This window comes from Physcomitrium patens, chromosome 4 (assembly GCF_059467195.1).
Source record: "Physcomitrium patens ecotype Gransden chromosome 4, ASM5946719v1, whole genome shotgun sequence".
NCBI classification, from domain to species: Eukaryota; Viridiplantae; Streptophyta; class Bryopsida; order Funariales; family Funariaceae; genus Physcomitrium; species Physcomitrium patens.
Genome location: NC_143413.1, coordinates 21342334 through 21348616, shown reverse-complemented (window position 1 = coordinate 21348616; position 6283 = coordinate 21342334).

Genomic DNA, 6283 nt, shown 5'->3' with positions numbered 1-6283 from the left:
GGTCTTGAAAAAATGTCGCATGACTAAACAATGTCTTTCATACCCTTCCATATTTGTGGCCACCAAAAATCTTTAGATATTAGCTATAAAGTCTTCTAATATCCAAAATGTCTTGCTGATGGAAAGTCATGACATGATTGAAGAATACGTAATCATGCTTATTCTTTTGGAACATATAATCGACCTTTGAAATAGAGTAGGTTGTTTTTGAACTCAAATTTAGAAAATATCTTAGGAAATAGAAAAAAAATTCTTCATATTGTGAATAAGAGGATCAGAAGACATATTTGATTGGATTTGTTTCACAATGGTCGAATCAACAGCCAAACGTTGATTTCATTACTCACAGACAAAAATGCTCTAGCTTTGAGAGAACTATTCTTTGTTGATCAAAAGATGTATTTTCCTCTTTTGTTGCAAGATTAGAATGTCTAAAAAGGGAGTCTGACAAACCTTGTTGTTTTTCGGGTTGATATGTGATCTTAAAATCAAATCTTAATAAGGACATGCTCCAACGGGCTTGACGATAATTTAAACCACGTATTAACATAAAATACTCAAGATTCTTATGATCTATATATACGATGACTGAATTAGAAGTACCTTCTAGATGATGACGCCATTCTTGAAATGAATCCATGATTGCAATAAAGCTCTTAATCATGGATTTCATAATTAATCTCGGCTGCTGAAAATTTTTTAGAATGAAAAGCTATTGAGTGAAGCTAATCATCTACTGTCAAGGACAAGAACTCGATGAAAAAATAATTCAAACAAGTGAGCCTTCACTCAAAAAGAGGTAACAAAATATATATAAATAAGTATATATATTGAAAGAGAAACTGGAATGGCTATTGCCAAAAGACAAGAAAACTAGAGACCCTTGAAACTAGACTAGAAGCAAGAAAGGAGTTGACAAGAGTGAAGAAGCCTTCACTCTTGTCTCTATATATACTATCTAACTAGGAGCTACGTGGCGACGTTCTATAGGACCTCCAATATGTGTTGACTTTGTAGGACACATGCCTTGACTTACAAGGCAAGTTTTTCTACGTGCGGGCCACACAGTTAGCTTGATCTTCAAGCTAACAACATGTGTGGCACATGGCCAACTTGTTGACCACGTTTCTAATCCAAAAAGTCAATTAAAGACACCTATGAAGTCAAAGCAGCGTCTAGGAAGTTTCTAGGAAGCTTCTATATTAAATATTATAGAATTAACTTACTTTTATCTACTTTTACTTACTTCTACCTATTTCTATATGTAATTATTAGCTTACATGATTATGGCCGTGACATTACCCCTCCTTCTAGAGACGAGTTCCACGAGGAGCGGTCATCATATGTTGAGGAAATCTATGATGCGACAAATTATATTCGCCACATACTCTGATCTCTGTTCTCTTCGAAGATGATTGATAGGGCCTCTCAACCATCGGTAGTGTTCCATATTAAAGCGGGAAGACCACCCAGTTATTTGATCATTGTTGAGGCCTTCGTAACTTCCTTCGAATAGAATATTTGGAATACCATCAGGAGTTGTTCCTACCTCTAGCAAAATCACCAAACATCGGGAGTCCCTTCCCAAATCGTGATACCAAACGCGTTGTATCTCACCATCTATTCGAGGAAAAACATGTCGTTCTTGAAGATCTTCATCTCGATTGCGTCGTCTTGAAGGTTGTGACAATCGTAATGTCTCGTCCGACAGGTCAGCAAACGAAGGTTCTTGAGTTGAATCCGCTGGTTGTTGGCTCTCCATCTAATTAGTGTCACAAATGCAAAGAAGTTACAAACAAAGATAGGAAATTGAATGTTATCTTGCCTCAATCTTGTCTCTTTTATAAGAGAGATTTTCATCTTGGTTTTGATGGATGTCGTTGATGAAAAACTTTGACTTTAGCTGATGCATTTGCTAGATTCCTAGATGGCTTTCATGTGCGTTCACTAATATCATATCCGCGCCAATGAACAAGATATTCCAACTTATTTCGGCGCTGCCTTGAGTCTAATATCTCTTCCACCTCAAATTCTTCATTATTATCTACTTCTGTAGGAGGCGGTGGCATTTGTCTTCTTCTTTGTATATCCACTGTCTTATATGGTTCAAGAAGAGACACGTGGAATACAGGATGGATCTTCATTGATTCCGGTAGATGTAACCGATATGCAACTGGGTTGATCTGTTCAGAAACAGAAAAGGGGCCAAGCCTACGATAGTCCAACTTGTCACAAGGTCGAGTAGTCTTGATATTGCGACGAAGTAGCCATACCTTATCACCCACGTTGAGTTGTGGTTGCTCCTTACGATATAGATCTGCATTTATCTTTTGTCGTTCTTGAGCTTCCTTCAATTGCGTCTTCATTATTGCATATAACTCTGACAACCGATTTGCCATATCTTCTACTGCAAGATTATCAACTTTTGAAAAATCAAAAGTATCAAGTCGTGGATGATAGCCATAATTGGCAAAGAAAGGTGTTTGTTGCGTGGAAGAATGTACCATATTATTATAAGCAAACTTTGCTAATGGCAGAAGGGTTGTCCAATCATCTTGTTGGTAGTTGATAGTACACCTTAAATATTGCTCCAAGACTTGGTTTACGCGCTCTGTTTGTCCATCAGTTTGAGGATGGATAGCCGAAGATAGCTTTATGTCTACTTTTAAAATCTTGAAAAGGGTCTTCCAAAATCTTCATACAAATTGAGTTTCCCTATCCGATATGATATCTTTAGGTAATCCATGATAGCGATAGATATTATCAATGAAAAGCTTAGCTGTTTCTTCACTTGTGATAGATTTTGTACATGACACAAAATGTGCCATCTTGGTGAAACGATCTACTATCACAAATATAGAATCATAAGATCTTGAGCTTGGAAGATCTGTGATGAAATCCATAGAAACAGAAGACCATGGTTGTTCTGGTATAGGTAATGGCTGAAGAAGTCCGTAAGGTCGATGACGAGGAATTTTTGATCTTGAACAAATATCACATGATTGTACAAATTCTTTGACTGACTTCCACATTTGTGGCCACCAAAAATCTCTTGATATGAGTTCCAAAGTCTTATTATATCCAAAGTGCCCTGCTGCTGGAAAGTCATGACGTGCTTGAAGAACACGTAAACATGCTTCTCCTTCTAGAACATATAGGCGTCCTTCAAAATATAATAGATTATTCTTGAACTCGAACTTAGAAGGATCATGAAACTTGGAAGAATTATTCTCGATATCATGAACAAGAGGGTCTGAGGACATACTGGACTGGATTTTCTTGAAAAAAGTTGAATCAACAGTCAATGTTGATTTCATTGCTCGGAGATGAAATTGCTCCGGTTTCAAGAGGACCGTTCTTTGTTACTCAAAAGCTGCATCTCTTTCTTTTGGTGCAAAATAAGAACGTCTAGATAGGGCATCAGACAAATCTTGTTGTTTTCCTGGCCGATAAGTGATAATGAACTCGAATCTTGACAAAGACATACTCCAACGAGCTTGACAACGATTCAATACGCGTGCTGACATGAAATACTCGAGGTTCTTGTGATCTGTATACACAGTGACTGGACTAGAAGCGCCTTCTAGATAATGACGCCATTCTTGAAAGGAATTCACGATCGCAAGAAGTTCTTTATCGTGGATCTCATAATTGATCTCGGCTGCTGAGAATTTTCTTGAATGAAAAGCTATCAGATGAAGTTTGTCATCTGTTCCCATTTGTGATAAAACTGCACCCAAGGCAAAATCTGATGCATCTGTTTCCATAAAAAATGCCTTGAAAAAGTCAACACGATATAAGACTGGTGCAGAGACAAACGATGTCTTTAAGGCTTCAAATGCTGCTTCCGCTTCTTGATTCCATTGGAATTTATCTTTACTAGTCAAGCGTGTAAGTGGAGCTGCAACTCGTGAGAAATCTTTGATGAAGATCCGATAGTAATTGGCAAATCCCAAGAAACATTGGACATCTCTTACTGTCCTTGGAATCTTCCAATCCATGATTGTTTGGACTTTCTTAGAATCCATCATGAGACCATCATTTGAAATGATGTATCCTAAAAAGACAACTTGAGTAGTGTGAAATATACACTTTTCCATCTTAGCGTACAATCCTGCATCTCTAAGTTTTTGTAATACTTGACGAACATGTATTTCATGTTCTTCGACGTTCTTAGAATAGATCAACATATCGTCTAGATAACAGATGACAAAATTGTCTAAGAATTCACGAAATACATCATTCATGAGATGTTGAAAAGCAGCTGGTGCATTCGTGAGTCCAAAGGGCATGACATTATATTCGAAATGTCCATACTTGGTTCGAAACGCAGTCTTCCATTCATCTCCTTCTTTGATCCGTACTAGATTATATGCTCCTCTTAGATCTATTTTTGTATAGATCTTAGCTTGATTCAATTGGTCAAGGAGTCATGATATCAAAGGTAATGGATACCTGTTCTTGATTGTGATCTTGTTGAGTCCTCGATAATCAACACATATTCGTAAAGATCCATCTTTTTTCTTTACGAATAGAATTGGAGCTCCTGCTGGAGATTTTGAATGGCGTATGAAATTCTTCGCTAAATTCTCGTCAATATATGTCTTGAGTTCAGCCATCTCATCTTGCGATAAACTGTAAATTGGTCCAAATGGTGGCTGAGTTCCTTCCTTGAGGTTGATTGAACAATCATATGGGCGATGCTCAGGAAGAATATCTGCATTCTTTTTCTCAAAAACGTCTTGATACTCCTGATATTGACTTGGAATGCCACTTGAAGTCTTTACATTTTCAGAAATAGGTGCAGCATAAATAGCAAAAGTTGATCCTTCTTTTGCTGCATGTATAAATGCTTTTGCACCTATCAGTACGGGTTTTACTATACTAGACTTATAATTTTTTACTTGGTTGGTAGAACTATTAATAACGCTCTAGAAAAAATCAAGTTTACGTGAATTCCAATCTATTCGAGGGTTATATTTTTCTAGCCAGGATAAACCTAGAATAACTGGATTGGACGGGGATTTAATTATGTTAAAAGCTATGTAGCTATCATGACCGTCTATTGTTACTTTTATAGGATGAGTTTCATGAGTGACATCTCCAGAAGACAAGGGACGACCATCTATGACTTCTACATGTACTGGTTTAGGTTTCTGTACAAAAGGTATTTTATGACTTTTAACAAATTGTTCATCTAAAAAACATGCTGAGGCTCCCGAATCTAATAAACCAGAGGCTTTGTAATTCTTAGGTCCTAAATATAAGTCTATTATAAAATAAGGAGAGGGTTCTGAGGAGAGGATAGGACCTTCATTAGGAATTGTACAAGGTTCCAGCTGCATGGTCCCTATTGTAGCTGGACGAATCCGTTTTCCGACATGTTGTTTTCTTTGACCGTCGTACCCCTCATTTTATAGTTGCGTCATTTCTTTGGACAATGTTGAGCAGTGTGCTTAGATTCTCCGCAATATAAACATAATCCTTCTTGACGACAACGAATCTTGTCTTGCTCAATTAGGGGTTTAAAGCGTATCGCGTCAATTTGCATGTCTTCTACTTTCGAATGTATGTTTGGCAAAGATGTTGATGTTGCCATTGAGTAATAACGTTGAGGTTCCCGTGAATGATTCTCGGATCAAAATTCAAAAAGTCGATTATCACATTTTACCGCAAAATCGATTGCTTGACTCAAAGTTTAAGGATCAGATAAGTTGAGCATCAATTTCTTTACTTCGTATTGCAATCCATAAAGAAATTGACTGATGAGTGCAGCATCATCCCACTTGATGTCAATTGCAAGTTGTCGAAATTGTGAAGCATACACTGTTACTGAGCAATTTCCTTGTGACAGAATTCGGATCTTATTTGTTGCAACACGAGTTGCATCGTGTTCACCATATATGGATCGAAACTCCGCCAAAAAAGCTTCCAAATTATCCAATATTGGATTTCGTTGTTGAAGAAAAGACAAAAACCACGATAATGCAGAACCAGAAAGTAGAGTGCCAATAAACCTGACTTGTGATCCTGGAGTTGGATAGCTTTGTGGTTGAAGTTCAATTGCCAATTGTACTTGATTGATGAACCCTCAAAACTTTGATCTCGTACCATCAAATTTCTCGGGTAAGGCAATTCTTGGTTCTCTAGTGCTTACAGGGTGTTGTACAATTGGAGAAGGAACGTGATTTGTTGTAGATGTTGAAGCAGCTCCGATCATCTCTATATTCCCACTTTCTGATATTCTTGTTCTTTCCTGTGTTGGTGAATTGAGTTGATGCAT